Consider the following 18,496-nt stretch of genomic DNA (forward strand, 5'->3'; position numbering starts at 1 on the left):
CATTATCATGCTGAAACATGAGGTGGCGGATGAATGGCACGACAATGGGCCTCAGGATCTCGTCACGGTATCTCTGTGCATTCAAATTGCCATTGATAAAATGCAATTGTGTTCGTTGTCCGTAGCTTATGCCTGCCCATACCATAACTCCACCGCCACCATGGGGCACTCTGTTCACAACATTGACATCAGCAAACTGCTCGCCCACACGACGCCATACACGCTGTCTGCCATCTGCCCGGTACAGTTGAAACCGGGATTCATCCGCGAAAAGCACACTTCTCCAGCGTGCCAGTGGCCATCGAAGGTGAGCATATGCCCACGACGCTGTCTGCGGTTGTGAGGCCGGTTGGACGTACTACCAAATTTTCTAAAAGGACGTTGGAGGCGGCTTATGGTAGAGAAATGAACATTCAATTCTCTGGCAACAGCTCTGGTGGACATTCCTGCAGTCAGCAGGCCAATTGCACGCTCCCTGAAAACTTGAGACATCTGTGCATTGTGTTGTATGACAAAACTGCACATTTTAGAGTGGCCTTTTATTGTCCCCAGCACAAGGTGCACCTGTGTAATGATCACGCTGTTTAATCAGCTTCTTGATATGCCATACCTGTCAGGTGAATGGATTATTTTGGCAAAGGAGAAATGCTCACTAACAGTTATGTAAACAAATTTGTGCACAAAATTTGAGAGAAATAAGCTCTTTGTGCGTATGGAAAATTTCTGGGATCTTTTATTTCAGCTGATGAAACATGGGACCAACACTTTACATGTTGTGTTTATATTGTTGTTCAGTGTAAGAATGTTTACAACAGCCCATCTAAGCTTGCTTGGGTAATACATCTGGTGCAATATTAAGAAACTGATTACTACTTCCTGCAGTGTCACTAATTTCTGTGAAAATTACATACTTAGTATTGACGTATAGTTTAGCTGAATTAGGTTGGGTTAGGTTTAGGTGTATTCAGTGTATATACACTGCATTACAGTGCCAGTAATGGCCAGCTATGAAGAAATTATTATTCAAACATCCATTTGTAAATTACTTGCACTGCAAATGATCATACCTCTATTTCCCATAAAAAGTACTGTCCCATCAAGCATATATTTTAAAAACACAAAAGCATAGAGATACATTTAAATCCGTAACTGTTAATAAGTACTCTATATTTAACGCAGTTTTATGCTCATTTTATCTGCCATGTGTGTATTTTACATTGACAATACCTCAGCTTTAACAAAGTCCCTTGATTTCTGCTCTTGTTCGTCAGCTTTGATTTGGACCAGGCGGGTAAGCTGAGTCACCTAATGCAAAAAGCTTTTCCAGGATCAGTTTTATGTTTTTTATTCAGATTTGGCTTGGTGTGGGAGTCTCTGAGAATTTAATTATTCACCCATTGTGCCAAGTTTTGCTTTATAATTTCAAAGGCATCCATCTAAAAACAACCCAACAGACATTTAAACACACTTGCTTGGTTAATGGGTATATTAAGGTGTGACAAAGTGCCCGCCCCGTGTATATTTTCTGTTATATGTTGCGCATTGTGTGTCGGTTGGGTGTTCGGTGAGTGGACAACGGGATAGGAGACGGAGGTCAAAATAATCATAAGAATAATGATAGTAGATAAATATCTGCTCACCGTGTTTGTCTGTATCGTCTGTTTTGTTAGTCCGTTTATTTTAGCGAATGTGCAGTGTCTTGTGTTTTTGTTTGAACAACCTTTTTATTTTCTGTCTGTTCTGTTTATTAAATGCTGAGCAAAAAACATTCGCTCAGCTTCCCCAAACTGCACTTCTCTCTTTGTTTATTTTCCTGCTTCTGGTCTGACGCCACCCACTCCGGCCGTCTTTGTGACATAAGGTCATTGTGATTTCATCTAGTTATATGTTACCTGTTATCTAAGCTTTTGTGTAGTAGTATTATTATTATTATTATTAATAATAATAATAATAATAATAATAATAATAATAAAATCTAGAAATGTATTTCACCCAACTGGGAGTTTTACAACAAACTTCTTGATATCAAAACACCCCTGTTGCTAAGTATTTGAGTTTTTAATTTGTGTATCAATGCATTGATCAACAGATGAAAATGTAAATATCATTTCAAAGGGATGACATAACTATAGATGGCCAGGGTATTTTGTTTTATCTTTACAGATCCATGATTCATGCAAATCAATAATGCCTTCTGTCTTGTACTGCACTAAAGCATGCATTATAAGCTCCACACCCTGTGGTTATATGAAAGCCTATACTTGCTCAAACCTAAGGGATAATCAGGTCTTTAGATGTCAAAAACACACCCCAAGGTACTATGTGATGATTCATGCAAGTATAATAGATCCATGGACTTCAATAGTTGTCCTGCATTTTGAGCATAGACACAAAAAGAAATATTAGCAGAAGCAACTATCAGACACCCAAGGCTAAACATATAAATAAGAAATGAACACAATATGTATGCAATTACAGTGTGAAATTTAAATTTTAAATACAGGGGTAAAGCTACTTTGTTTTTTTTTTTTACTCTTTTCTATTTAGCAAGCAGGGTATAACTTTGTTACGATGAATGCTATGGAAATAACATTGGATGTTATGGCACGGTATTGTTGCAAAGAAACAAAAATAACACATGTTGATCTTTAAACTTGGCTTGAGTTGAATACCATCAATAGAAAGGCAGCACTGCATGATTAACTGCGAAACTAAAAAACAATTGTACTGCATGCGCTAAAAACAGAAATACAATATAGACAAAGCTGTACAACACATGCATCTTTTTTTCTACACACACAGATGTTATCACAAATTCTAGTGCAGATAAAAAAGGTGCAGCACACCCTTTCCTAGGAAAATCCTCCTCATTCTACAAGATCTTTCTTGAGCACCTTCAGGGAAAGTGGTTATAATGTTCTATTTTTCTGTTTTTTTCTTACAGGATATGATTAAGACTATGACTGTGGTTTCAGCTGCAACAGTATGTACTTGTGATGGTGATTAGTTACAAAATGACATACTGAAAGTGTACATGGCAACAAAACAGTAAGTTAAAATGTTCCAACAATACAATGGCTAAGATAGGTTAAGTACAGAGTAATGTAAGCAGCATGTCTTGAAAATGTAATCTAAGAAATGTAATGGAAATAAACTTCAAGACATGTGGCATGAGGAGAACAAGGCAATGGAAATGTTTTTATTGCACTTATGTTCTACAGAAACTTGCTTTATACAAGACAAAGGCCGGTTATATAAATTGTAATTTGTTTGTACACATCGAAAACAAAAACAACCCAGATCCACTTTTGTAACATGTACTGTAGTTGAGTGGGACAAACTATAAGGCACCACTAGGCTAGGGAGACAGTGCCTTCTCAAAATTTCAAAGTGAAATGTTCAATAAAACAAAAACAGAAATATTGTATAAAATGCAAGGAAAAAAAAAAAAAATTAACCTAAACATAAGATTCAACATTCCTATAGTAACATCAACCCTTATCTGCTATTAACCAAGGTACTAGCAATAGCAGATCACATCTGCACATTGTACTGTGACACCAATAGCATCAGGAAAGTGAGATATTTTCAAAGTTTCATATTGTGATACCACTTCCTTTCTCTGGGAACAAATCTAGTTGCTGGTGTTGTTTTTTCTCTCTGTTAGTGTTGGTTGGAAGTTATATTATTTTAGCCTTTCCCCAGCAGTATTTGTTTATTTTCCCCAGCGCAGGCAAACTCGTCACTCTCTTTTCGTCTGTACGGTATATCATTATTTTGTTGGACATTTAAATTTAGCAAATTATGTCAATAGGATGTGCTTGATTTTTTGTCCTCCTTTCTCCTACCTTAGCAACTTTGTTTAAAAAATATTTTATGCAAAGCATGTTAGTGACGTGGTCTTGAAATCTAAATGCTATATTCATGTTGTATATGACGCATTTTTACATATACGCTGACAGTGTGTAGTTAAGTCAATTAGAATAAACTATGATGGGCTACCATTTTCTTTTGTCTGTAGCCTAGTGGAGAAAATGTGTTTAACAGCCGAATTGGGGTAAAACCTGTTTAGACTGCACTTGCAGAGCTCTTGATCAACCCCATCTACTCCTATGCACTGGACTATGCACCACATTACTGGATCTTCAGATGATGCACTATCCTTGCACTACTGCACTACCAATATGTAATTGTATATATAACTTGTTGTAATCCTAACTTGTTGCATCCTAGTTCGTATTGTATTTTAGTAGTATTATTTGCACTTACTGTAAACTATACTGTATTTTCATATTAATGTTACATTGCAACCCTGTACAGTACTGCACTGTAACATCTGTAAGTCACCTTGGATAAAGGCACCTGCCAAATAAATAAATAATAATATGAAAAGTGTTGTCAGTCAGAATACATCGGTGAAGACGAACACACATTGTCCTCCGAAACGTGTGCTGTCAGCCGACCGCTTCTTTTTACACCATGTAGCCACCTCTGATCTATAGCGCCTGAAGACAATGCAGCTCCGTGCAACTTACAGGCAAGTCTGCAGGCGCAAGGTCAGACTATAGGGGTCGCTGGTGCGCAGTGAGCTGAGGACACCTGGCCAATCCCAAATCCCCCCCGGGCAGCGTTCAGCCAAATGTGCCACCTCCTGGGAGCTCCCGTCCACGGTCGGCAATGGAATAGCCTGGACTCAAACCAGGGATGTCCAGGCTATAGGGCGCATCCTGTACTCCAGGCGGAGTGCTTTTAATGGATGTGTCACTCGGGAGCCCTCCCTCTGCCCGTTTTCTGCCTCCATTTTTTTTGGCAACCAGCCGTCACTACCCTAAACCGAGCCATTACAGCTTTAATTGCTATCAGCACATACCTGGGATTTCTTTCTCATGCAGAGACTGAATATGTGCTAATGCGTCATTTGCCAACTTCACTTGCAACTCCATTTTCTTCAGATTGCTCAGATATATGTCTTTCTCTCTCTACTTCAGAGACATGCTGTCATGTAGTTTTCTTTTCCATCAAAAGAAGGGGTGAATACAGATCCAGAATAGTTCTACAAAGGTAGCATATATTTATTCTTAAGCAATTTAACTCAAATAAAAAATAAAGACATCATTCAAATTATAATTCAAATAATCATTGTATTTTTTTAAACTACTGAATATGCTAAGTATTAAAACATTCAATGGACTATAGCCTACCTCACATTTTACAGATTTCATGTTAAGGCTTTTTATATTAATCAAAATTCCAGTTTGTCTAGTAACAACATAAACTATTGCCAAAGCGGAATATAACTAAAACAACTGCCAGTAAGTTATATTGCTAGATGGCGAAGTGTCTTTATATGGTTGCAGGCTAAAATAAAATAATGTAATTAAACATCGGCAAATAATTCCTTAAATGTATCACTACAAAAGGCTCTATCATTTCTATTAAGGGCCCTTTCACACTGGGTATGCTTGTAAATGTACCAAGTACAGTACACTTACCAAGGGTCCTCAGCTCTTTCCAGGGGAAACTTACTGGATGTGTACAGAGTACACTTGGAAATGTTCCCGAGTACACTTCTGTCTTTTCAAGTGTACTGAGAATAATTCCCTTTCCCTTTTCATTGCTATATACCATGTTAAATCAACAAGAATGCATTTACTGAAACAGTATTTGAAAGCTTTTTTAATGTTCTTTTTTTTTTTTTTTACAGAACCTTTTGGGGTTGACTATTACTATATCGTAATTCCATCATCATATGCCAGTTATAATAAATGTAATTAATCAGCTGTTCACATACTATGATTAAATCAATTTAAAAAAAAAAAAAACACACAACATCATCTCATTGCTTTTTCTAAAATTTATTTTTCAGAATGTGTGTTTTTCAGAATTTAAAACTTGCCTTCTTGTTCACCTTTGATTTTTCTTTTTTTAATTTAGAGTATCCAATTATTATTTAGGCTCAGCTCACTGCTGCCACCACCATGTTGTCCTCCGAAGCGTGTGCCGTCAGCCGACCACTTCTTTAAACACTGCAGACTCACCATGCAGCCATCTCAGAGCGACAGCGTCGGAGGACAACGCAGCTCTGGGCGGCTTACAGGCAAGCCCGCAGGCGCCTGGCCAGACTACAGGCATCGCTGGTGCACGGTAAGTTGCGGACACACTGGCTGACCTAAGCCTTCCCCCACCCGGGCGGTGCTCGGCCAATTGTGCACCGCCCCCTGGAAACTCCCATCCATGGTCGGCATTGGAATAGCCTGGATCCAAACCGACGATGTCCAGGGTATAGGGTGTATCGTGCAGTCCACGAGGAGTGCCTTTACCAGATGCACCACTCGAGAGCCCCTGTTGTTTACCTTTCTAACAATTGATACGTTATGCTCTGTTTATATGCTGCATTCAATTACATTTATATCCTAATTCCCTTGCACATAAAGCATTGCAATACAAGCAACTTGTAACCCACCTTTCTCCCATAACTATTACTTCATTCTCTTTTCCTGTTTCCAGTTATTTCACCAGTTTGTTCAGCTCAAGCTCTTTTTCCTCCAGCAGTGCCCTCTTACCAAGCAGTTCCTTCATGACCTCTTGTTTCTCATCCCCTATCCTCCTGCATTTGGTCTCAGTCTGTTTCTGAGCAATACTTAGTTCAGAGATTTGCTCTGCCAGCTCTGTTTTCTTTTTGCATATCCCTAAAAAGTTTTCAAAATTGGCCTTTAACAGGTAAACATTTACAATATATACATGTATTTTATGCCATGGACAAAGATAAGGTATTTTCTTGTACCTCATTTACAACTTACATCTTTTTTCAGTTTATACTCTCAATCTCCTTCTCAAGTTGGACTGTAATGAACTGCAGTTGGACTAGTTCAGCCTGGCAGTAAAGGGAATTAGTAAAAGGATGCATTTCTTCATCAAGGCATTCATTTCTTAGAATGTTTACAACAACAGAAACTTCAGACTGCAGAAAAAGACAGATTGATTTGCAAATAACAGTCTTCTTAAGCAATGGAACTGGGGGACTATAGTTAACCTTTGCAACAATAAGTAGTCTAATTTAAAAAGGTCAAAAGCTAGACATTCTGTACTTAAGAATTGCAGGGGGCATTAAACTCTTTTACTCAACCCTAAAGGACCCTACAAGCAAAATGGTTTGTGCCTTTGGGTTTGAAAGTCAAGTCATTCCTTGTGATAACAAGGTAGATATATCATGTTTACAATTAGGCATGCTTAATTCAAAAGGTACAGCACAGCACAAGTCATGCTAAAGAAGAGCAGTTAACATATTTATGACAGGTGAAATACAATTCATTGCTGCAGTATGTTGGCAGTTATGTCATTTCAAAACTTTTCACAAAACAAACATTAAACTTTAAAGCTGCAGTGTCCCGTGCAAAACCACATCATGAAAAGAACACATTTGTTGGTGAAAAACGCTAAAATAAAAGTCTACATTTAAAAAATATATAAACACGTGACATTTTCGGTCCACTAAAATAAAGGGTTTTACATAATCTCTGCAAGTAAGAAATTGCAGTGTCCAGTGTAAAAACACAACACAGAATAATAAATTAACATCCAAAGTAGCACTATAGCATTAAAATGTTCCATGCAAAAAAAAAAAAAAAAAAAAAAAAACGGTGGCCGAGTTACAAGCTCTTAGTTTCTATAAATAAATAATTCTAAATATAGATTGTAGCGGAACAGGAACGTGTGATCAATCAGACTGCAGAGTTTGTATCACTTGGTCAGAAACCACGAAACTCCACGTCTTCATTATCTGAACAGAGTCATTATCACCGTAGCAGAATGGTTTAACTCCTCACTTCATAGCTCTTGTCTCTTCATGTGATGGTAACTTTTTTTTTTTTTTTTTTTAAGTTGTATAAGCTAATAGTGTCCTCATTTGAAAACCTTCTCAAACATCTCTATCGAGTCAATCAAGGGGACTTGGTATATATACACTGCTTGTTTCAGTTCAAGTTCACATAGTACTTGATTATGTTATCAACATGTTATTTCCAAGATCTAAGGCTAATTTGCATTTCATTATACCAAACAATGCCTCAGAAAAGTCGAAGCCACTTGTAAATATTGTAAACAACAAGTTGGCATCTCAGTGAAATCTCCCTCAAACCTACTTGTGTATTCTAGGGGAAGTGCTTGTTACGCAATTTCATAAACATTATCTAAGCGCTAATCTAGTTTTGTTTTATTCAAGTTTTCTCTTTCCTGGGAGGGCTCCAAAACAATTTGCACGAACAGTAAATTCATGTTAAAGTGAATTTGTATTATAAGACATCATTTACAATAAGCAACTGTTAAATTTGGCCGGGACATTGTAAAAAAAATTGTACCATCAGGAAATTCATCTAATCTGAGTTTGTTTTAACAAGAATTGACTGTTTACATTTGTTTAAATGGAATTTAAAATAGATTGCAATAAATACTCTAGAAGAAAAATATCTTGTTCATATGGTCCTGTTTTCAAAATTAACAATATATGCCTACTGGAAATATGTAGTCTCAATTGTTTCCATAGCTCACATTTGTAAACAATATGTTGTATTTTAAAGTAGTGCTAATCTATGCTTTAAAACACATTTTCTTACCTCTAATGAGGTTTTTATTATTATTAACATTATTCCCCTTTTACTGTCAACAATCTTCTGGTTCTTCACTTGTTTTCTATACTTTTTCAGTCTATGCAAATATACTAAATACAACGTTACAAATAAACTGCTGCATCCTGGTTCCTTTGTTGTAGGTTGCAAGGTCACTGCAGAAAGTTTGAACTACAACACAAGAAGTGATTAGGTACTAGGAAGCATCAGAGTTACTTTTGCAATAGCTGCATAATCCAAATTAAAGTATAGAAGTAGCAAGTAAAATAAGTAAAGAACCAAAATCATAAACAAAAGAAATGGGGGACTATTGTTTAATAAGTTAGGGTTTTATCATAACTCTGTGTCAAAGATGTCGGTAATGGGCGACTTCAGACCAGAAATGAATACACAGCACTCCGAGTGAAATAATGAATGAACGCGCTGCTGCGCGGTTTAATAATCAAACAGACAAAAAATAAAAGGTTAAACAAAAAAACAGCACACAGCACTTGAGGCCAAAATAAACAGACAAACAAAACAGATTAACACTACATGAAACAGACACTAACAAAACAGAGGACAAACACGGCGAGTTAAAATCAATTATTTACTTTACTTCTTTACTTTCTCCTCTCCACACCCGTTCTCCACTCACCGAACACACAACCCAGAGTGAATGAAAACATGCTGCTTTTATGCAGCTGTACAGAGACTCGATTGCTAACCAATCATTCAATTGGAGTCTCGGTACAACTGCACATGAATTAATAAAGTGCAATTCCCCCTTGGTCACAGTGCCTAAATACAAATATACATTTTAAACACGTGCTCGTAACCCATATTACCTCCTGTGTACCAATGACTATACACCAACATTAACACACTACACGCAACATACAACACAGATAAATAGCCCAGGGGCAGGGCACTTTGCCACAGCTTAGCAAAGTGCCCCGTCCCTGTTCTGCTGCATTATGCTCTGCGACTCACTATTAGCACTCCTTGGGAAAATGTTGAATTAAAAAACACTTTATATGTTTAAACCTGTAACATGATAAATAAGCTTAGTCTAAACTGACCTTTATTCATTTGAATAAATATTGTGAAAGATGGAAATCACATAGAATATGCACCAAGTGAAAATACATTTTGAAACACTATAGTTTTAGAAAATAAAAAAAACCTTTAAAATTAGGCACCTTTGTAGAATTGAAAATTTTAGAAATGCAGTTATTTGCTTGTTCAAACAAGAAAGAAGTGCATGTGTCATTATTTACATTCATAAATACCTGAACAGGAATCACTTTTGATTAAAACCATTAAAACGTGCACAAAAATATAACTCTTAAACCCTAATTTTTGAACACTGAAATTAGGATTTAACGTATTTATCATAGGCATCAACTGAATTTTTAAATGAATGTTATCAAGTACAAAAGTTAGTATGAAAACGATACAAGTGAAAAAACTGAGCCCACAGTACAAATTCCTGTAGCTGCCTTTTTTGTTCTTTGTACTTTGCCAAACGCATTCTTTGGTAGCGGATTTGACATATTTTAATTTTATTAATACTGAACACACTTCTTAGATCTGCCAGCACAGCGATCACATGACCTTAACACTGCCCTATTGTCTGTTAGCTCTGATTTGTCAATTTCTGTTTTGATTGACAATACTCCCTTACACCTGCTTTTCGCCATTAATAGAAAAAAAAAAAAAACATAGAATGTCACTGCTCCCACGGCCCACCTGGGAGCAGAGTTTAAGAACCTTTTCTTTATACCAAAGCTGCTCTTTGAGACTGTGACGCAGTCGTGACCCCGCCCCCAAGGGATCAAAAAGACTGCTGTCACAGATCTCAGTGTCATTTTTCCTTCAAGCCTGCTGCGAATAAGGGATGCAGCAACCTTAAAGTTTAATTGTTACATTTCTATTTCGGGAATCAGTATGGAGAGTAGCCCACACCACCGCATTGCATCTGTCCTTGAAAGATGCACCCTGGATTAAAGCTCAAAGTCTAATTGGCCATGAGCTTTTCTAGAGGGGGGAAAAGTTGGCCAGCTCATAGGCAGTCTTCACTGTGTCTGCTATCCACTTGGACAACCGCTGCTAAGACAGGGCTTGACCACAGGACTTTGCCACATAGCAGACAAAAAATGGTTTAGACTGCCTCCAATCTTTTGTTGTGTCAACATTATATCCCAGGGCCTAAACTGGGCAGAGTGTATGGAGCTGTCACTCCCTGTCAGACTGGAAAGGAAATGGATGGAAAGCCTTGAATTCCACAGACTGGTTAACATGGAAAGCCAAGATAGTCTTCGATAATAAGGAAGGATTGGTATGGAGCGTGACCTTTGTCCTGGCCATCTGTAAAAAAAATATGCATGCTTTCGCGATGCCTGCATCTCACTCACCTGCTTTGCAGAGGTGATAGAAAGCAAGAAAGCTGCTTTAAATAATAGCAATTTCAGCTCAGCTGAATGCATGGGTTCAAATGGAGGCTTCATGAGTACATTAAGCACCACGTTTAGTCTCCAGTGAGGGACAATGTCCTTCATAGGCGGTTCTGAACCTGGTAGGCAGGGGTTTGGTTCTGTGTACTTAACACCAGTGCGGTAACATCTGTCCCGAGTATCTCGATCCTGCGCAGTGCTGCTGAACCCAGCAGCTGCACTTGCTGCATGCGTGTTGGGCACCACGTTACAGACAGACCTGCATGTGATATCTGTAAAACACAGAAAAAACAGCAATTTAACAATTAAAAGAATTTAAAACATCTCGTATGGTGCCAATTAGAAAAAACGAGAAAGAAAATGAGCTCCAGCCAGAGCTATGCAGCCTGGGGGGAGAGCACAAAGTCTGCTGGATCACTGGGAAGGAGCAATTGGAGCCGCTGGCTTCATTTGGTGGCACAAGGCCGCAGTGGGATGTAACTAACAGGCTGCAGTGCACACAAATACATGTAAATAGCTATTACAGCGATTCATTTAATTACACGTATAACAATTTTTTTTTTTTTTTTTTTTGTTCCTGGGTAGTAAGTGTTAATTTCTAATTGCTTCAAAAGTATAGAAAATGGCTATTATTCCTTTGCTTTTGTGACCAGGACAGGGATATTTCAAAATATCACTATTTCCAATGGGAAAACGGGCAAATGTATTTACAGTATAATCGTAAATCTCGAAAAACTACTCACTTCTAAATCTTTTGCAGTCATTTTTGTATTACTTTAGTATAATACATGTTAATTTGGATTCATATGTTGTTTTTTTCTGACTTTGTGAACGAAAAGACACACATTTGCCCGTTTTCCCATTGGAAATAGTGATATTTTGAAATATCACTGTCCTGGTCACAAAAGCAAAGTTTGTGGGGAATAATAGCCATTTTCTATACTTTTGAGGCATAGGCAATTAGGAAATAACACTTACTACCCAGGAACAAAAATTGTGTTACATAGTGTTATTGATGATGATTACATGACACAGTGTGTAAAGTTTTTATCCTAATGCCAAGGGCCTTTGTCATGTTAAATGCGAGAAATAGAACTTTTACAAATGTTTATTTTTTTGTTCACAGTAGCAGTACAATATTGCCAACTGACATTACATCTAAGTATATAGCACACTGATTCATATATATTGAATTGATGTACTGTATATGTTTGTTTTTATTAAGTTTAGCTTACATGAGGAAAAGAAAATCCTGGAAAGATGCCAAAACCAGGTCTGATTCGCCCATGCCATTAATTTGAGCGAGTCTAGTTTCGTCGGTGCTGAAAGGCAGGACGCCAGGGCTGGTTTTAATAGCGGTTAAAGTCACTCTTTTTATTAGCTCTTTCCCAAAAAGTCTCGATACTCCATAAAAAAATGTCATCTAGTCAGTTTTAAAGATACATAATGTGAGGAAGGGGAAGATTTTGGCACGATGGCAGATTCAGAAGTTATGATTGTTTTTGTTCTTCATGTATTACTGAATACATCAACCAGTGGAAAACTCCTGGGTCCCTCATGGCTTAGATCTGCCAGTGAAAAAGGGGTATAGGCGTCGGTGGAATATGACAGGTAATATGATAAAACACTGGGACCAACTTTATATAGAAATGCTATTTCTAATGTACACATCAGCAGTAGAATATACATGATGACACTATTCGAGAAACGAGCCCAAGATGTCTACAATAATTTCTCCAGGTTTTTTCATTTTTTTTTTGTTATTCCTTCTTATGAAGTGTAAACAAGTGGCTTATTTGGTGAGCAATTAAGATTTGTACTTAAGTAGTCAAACTTAAATTCACCCGTTTGCAATGAAATGGAGAAGAAACAGTTTGTGATATTGAGACGGGAAGTGATAGTGGTCAATTTTTGTGGTATACAGTGAGAAAAGTAAGTGTGGTGTGGACTCAGAAGTGCTAAAATCAATTCCTTCAATTATTCAACCTGACATGGTTTAAATCACTGTAGCGGAATGAGGGGTGTTTGTTGTCTGTTTTTAAATTCGATTCCCCATTGAGCTCAAAAAGAGCCGGTTTGCAACGGGATAGAGATTTTTTAGGTAAAACTCAAGTATATGTGGGTATACACTATTTTCAAAATGTTAAACAACAGTTAGCAATAAAAAAAAAAAAAAGCATCACCATTCCATCTTTGAAGTCTTACAACTGGCACATCTGTCTATCACATGGATATACAATTCAAAGAAAGAAAATAACTAAAATTCCAACACTTAATATTTAATGTGAAAGAGTCGTGGATTACAACATCAGTAGGGTATTTCATTTACATGTTATTAATTAAAATGTTTTCACTGGTTACAGTAAAATGTGACTCATAAGTGGCATTTATATAGTTAGGTTTCAATAACATTTTGTGATATTGCCCTTAGACGACATTTTGGATATCTACAATCAAATGGAAAAGAACACCACATGAATGTCTCCTTTAAAGTATCCATCAGATTATTTTACAACCTTCATCTTATATTCAAACACTTAACCTGATTGCACACACGGTACGGGATACATTTTTTTTTTTTAAATGTAATACACATTGTGATCGTCTTGTTTTTCCGTACAAGATGTACTCTAATTAAATCAAAGCATCAGTTTTTTTTTTTTTTTTTTTTTTCACAATCAGACACTGTAGCTTCAATGTCACCCTATCACATAAATAATGTGTACTCATTCCTTTTTAGATGCCTCACAACTTTTAAAATATTCAAAGTTGTTGTTCTTAGACCCCCTGAGCTGAAGGGAATAAGCATATGAAAACATGTATAAATGTAAAATCTGCTTGGTTACAACATTCATTGAGTTTAGTGAAGTTTAAATTAATTCATCCATCTAATTTTTGGTAAATTCTAAACCAATACTTTTTGACCTTATACTTAAAAATAGTAACAGGAGAGAAAACTTGGCTGACTTGAAGCTGCAACACCAGTCACAAACGGTATACTAAAGGCTTGGGAATTATACAAACTAAAACACAATGATTGATTGCTAGCATTTCTAAGTTTCTAAACTGAGGTATTCTATATCTAAGACTAATATTAAATAGCCTTTTCATTAGGTAGAATGACAAACATTCCTAAACAGTTTATCATTTTATGGCCTACTGTGTAAGTGGCTGTGGAAACAGGTGCAGGAGTGATGCAGTGCAGCAATGAAACAGACAGTGACTTTTAGACAGTGATTTTTAAATCAGGTCTGGTGACCAATAAACAATAATCCCCCTGCAATACACAATGTGTACTGTACGGGGTAGACAATAATGGGCTTCTAGACCCTAAACAATAAATAATACGTATCTGCCCCACAATAATACCGGCACGGTCACCAGTCTTGGGTGTGTGCAGTAGTGCTCATGGTGGGTAATAGTTTATTTTGTGACAGTAGTGCAGTGTTGTTGCAGCTAGTGCTGGCCCTCGGCCACGGCTCCGGAATCGTGTTAGCCATCTAGTGATTTACTAACGAGACGAATTACACAAAGACAAACAAACAAAACACTCACGATACTGAAACTGTTACGGGGTCTCTGACAGCCCTTCTCAGCTCATTAACACAAAACCAATGTGAAGGAACAGATTGCGTTTCTCCATCCCCTTTTATGCTGTCACACATGACTCCTTGGTAAACGAGTGCAACCGCCTCTCCAATCTGTGGCTGCCACGTCGTTTCCCTTCCGGGTCAATGCGTTATTGCAATGGAGTCTCTCCCTCTTCCAGGAAACTCTGTTCTCGCTGCTTCATGGGGTTGGGAGAAAGATTTACATCCAAGAATCATTGTATTTCTGTCACACCCTACATAAAGATTTTCGAATAAAAACATATTTGGGTAATCAAGCACTACAAATTTCTCGAATGCTAGTCTGATGCAAAATAAAAGTTTTGTGTTCTCACTGCTGTAGGGCAGTTTCAGTTTGATAATTTTAATATTTTGCCTTTGGTCCAGTTTAAACATTTAATGTAAGCTCTGTTTTCAAGAGTTAAGAAAATAGCCAACACACTGACTTAAAAGCTACTGATTGCTGTTTCTTGTGCACTATGTACTATCGCCATAGCTTCTGCTGAAAAAACTAAATTGAATTGTATTGTATTGTACAATTGTATTGAAAGACATACAATCTCTTCTGAGACATACAATCTCTCTCTAAGAAATCCTTGCAATGCAATGAAAGAATGTTGCAAACAAATTCTTATCTAGCTTTTAGGAAATGTAGCAGGATTGGTTTAACTTAGTTACTACAATGTCATTGGTGGCGTTTACATGCACAAGTCATAACAGTTTTCCTCACAACCTGTTTGCCGTTACTTTTCAGGAAATGCACTGCTATGCAGTTCCGATTTAGGAAAAAAAAATCATCCGTGCCAATGTAGATTATACTATTCATAGTCATTTAGGGGAGGGGATATTTAAATGTCTGCGACTGCTTACTAAGCAGGAAAAGGACAACTCTGAATATCGTTAGGAGAGCTTCAAGAGTTGCCATGAAGATAAAAACATTTAACAAAATACATGAATTCACGTGTTGCCGTGCACATTCTGAATTACGCCGTGCATTAGCTACTTGTTTGTTAGCTACTGGTTACCTTCCCAACACACACACAAAATTATGTATGCCTGTTTGTGGAACATCTAAAAAAGTTACATTTCATTAACACTAGAAGCACCTTTTACAATACATGTTTTTACTTTTAATATAACCTACATATCAATCAATATATATATATATATATATATATATATATATATATATATATATATATATATATATATTATACATTGAAATTTCATTCTGTTCGATATTTTATTTTAAAACACTTACTCAAAATAAATGAGTCCTGTGTATTAAGGTGACATTGGTTTTATGTTGGGAAATATTTAAGAAAAATAAAAAACTGAAATAGCTTGCTTGCATAAGTATTCAACCCCCACACATTAATATTTGGTAGAGCCACCTTTCGCTGCAATAACAGCTTTAAGTCTTTTGGGGTAAGTATGTACCAGCTTTGCACACAGTGTCGGAGTGATTTTGGCCCATTCTTCTTGGCAGATTTGCTCCAGGTTGTTCAGGTTGGTTGGACGATGCTTGTGGACCGCAATTTTCAAATAGTGCCACAGATTCTTAATGGGATTGAGATCAGGACTTTGACTTGGCCACTGTAGGAAATTCACCTTTTTGTTCTTGAGCCACTCCAATGTTGCTTTGGCCTTGAGCTTGGGATCATTGTCCTGCTGAAAGGTGAATTTCCTCCCAAGCTTCAGTTTTTTAGCGGACTGAAGCAGATTCTCTTGCAGTATTTTCCTGTATTTTGCTCCATCCATTCTTCCTTCAATTGTAACAAGATGCCCAGTCCCTGCTGATGAGAAGCATCCCCACAGCACGATGCTGCCACCACCATACTTCACTGTAGGGATGGTGTGTCTTGAGGCATGGGCAGTGTTAGGTTTGTGCCACACATAGTGCTTTGAGTTTTAGCCAAAAAGCTCTACCTTGGTCTTATCTGACCATAAAACCTTTTCCCACATCGCAGCTGGGTCACTCTCATGCTTTCTGGCAAACTCCAGACATGCTTTCAGATGGTACTTTTTGAGTAATGGCTTCTTTCTTGCCACGCCTCCCATACAGGCCAGTGTTATGCAGAGCTCTTGATATGGTTGACTGGTGCACCATTACTCCACTCCCAGCCACTGAACTCTGTAGCCCCTTCAAAGTGATTGTTGTCCTCTCTGCGACTTCTCTCACGTCTCCTTGTCTGAGCGCTGAGTTTCGAGGGGCGGCCATTTCTTGGCAGTGCCTGGGTGGTGTGATGCAGTTTCCACTTCCTGATAATTGATCCAACTGTGCTCACTGGGATATCCAAACACTTGGATATTATTCTGTACCCTTTCCCTAATCTATGCATTTGTATTACTTTATCTCTAACTTCTGTAGAATGCTCTTTGGTCTTCATTTTCCTTCAGATTCACAGCCTTACCAATGATCCTTCAATAGTGGGGTTTTTATCCAGAAAATGTGACAGCAACTTTAATGGTTCACAGGTGGAGGCCAATGGTAAGGTAATTGTGTCCTCGTTAGGGCAATTTCTTTCATCGGTGCAAACTGGGAGCTTCCACAGCACAGGGATTGAATACTTATGCAAGCAAGATATTTCAGTTTTTTTTTTTTTAAATATTTCCCAACATAAAACCAATGTCACCTTACAATAATTGATTCTGAGTTTCAGTGTTTAAAAATTAAAAATATCAAACAGAACACAATTTCAATGTACCATTTGTAATTCAGTAATATGACACAATTGGTCAGGGGTCTGAATACTATTGCAAGGCACTGTATATACATATATATATATACACACACATACACATACATACACACACCTGTTGTTATCGCTAATGGACCTGGTAACCATCAATTCCTTCGTTTTGTACAAGGTAGGAGAGATTTCATCTTGAAGCTAACCACAGTGCTTCAGCAGAAGCATTTCGATCAGAAAACTGCCAAGCTGTAGGCTGCAGCAGCTCAACCTGGATTCTGTGCTGCGAGAGACACACATGCAAGATAAATCAGGTTACTTTTGTTTTAGATTAAAAACTACTTTTGATTTTACAGCTTTGTATGTGGATATACCTGTTTACACTAGTTTCTTTTGAAATGTTTATTATAGTTTTGAATTTTTTAAATTAGTGCTTTATATGTGGCAAGTTAGAAAATAAACCCTTTATGTTTAATTGTTCATTTATATATGGCGTTTCGGCTGTGCAGATGTTTGATATGATGTGCTTGAATAAAACTTGAGTTGTATACGACAGTTTGTCTTTCATTTTAATATTGATGGTGTTTACAACGTACCAGCGGTTGTAGGTAGGAGTAGGAGCTGAAACCACGCGAGTCACAAGCACAATTCCTTCTCTGGCTGACATGGGTTTTTACAGTTATTTTTATGGCAAGAAAGTGATTGACCCTGCCCTTAAAGTCATGCTGGCAAAAGGACGCCCTTTTGCCGTTTCATGACGTATTTGCATGACAACGTCACACAGTCATGACTGTAGAGTCAATTTTCAAGTGCATGTAAACCAAGACATTGTCAGTACTGAACAAAAACACATGCGATAGACTTATGAAGTCCCAGACTACAAGCACTACTGTGCCATAGTTCTGGAAATATTAAAATAGATACCCTGCTAAATCCTGGTACTAACTAACTAACCTTGACCAAATATACCAATGGACAGTATGCTAATGTTCACAAAAGACCATAGATGCAAAAATGTTGGGAATCGGGAGACATGGATCAAGTCCTGTGTGTTGAAAATATATATGGCCATTTTTTATAGGACTATGTGGTCTCCCAGTGTACCCTGGGAATAAAATTATCAAAGCAACATTCTA

General features: G+C 37.4%; 1 pseudogene; it reads right to left on the reverse strand.

Moving 5' to 3' along the window:
• The window catches only part of LOC121319035, a 32,764-nt pseudogene extending 14,737 nt beyond the window's left edge, over positions 1-18,027 (reverse strand).
• Between the last annotated feature and the right edge of the window lie 469 nt (positions 18,028-18,496).

The sequence above is a fragment of the Polyodon spathula genome, chromosome 7, assembly GCF_017654505.1.
Source record: "Polyodon spathula isolate WHYD16114869_AA chromosome 7, ASM1765450v1, whole genome shotgun sequence".
Taxonomy (NCBI): Eukaryota; Metazoa; Chordata; class Actinopteri; order Acipenseriformes; family Polyodontidae; genus Polyodon; species Polyodon spathula.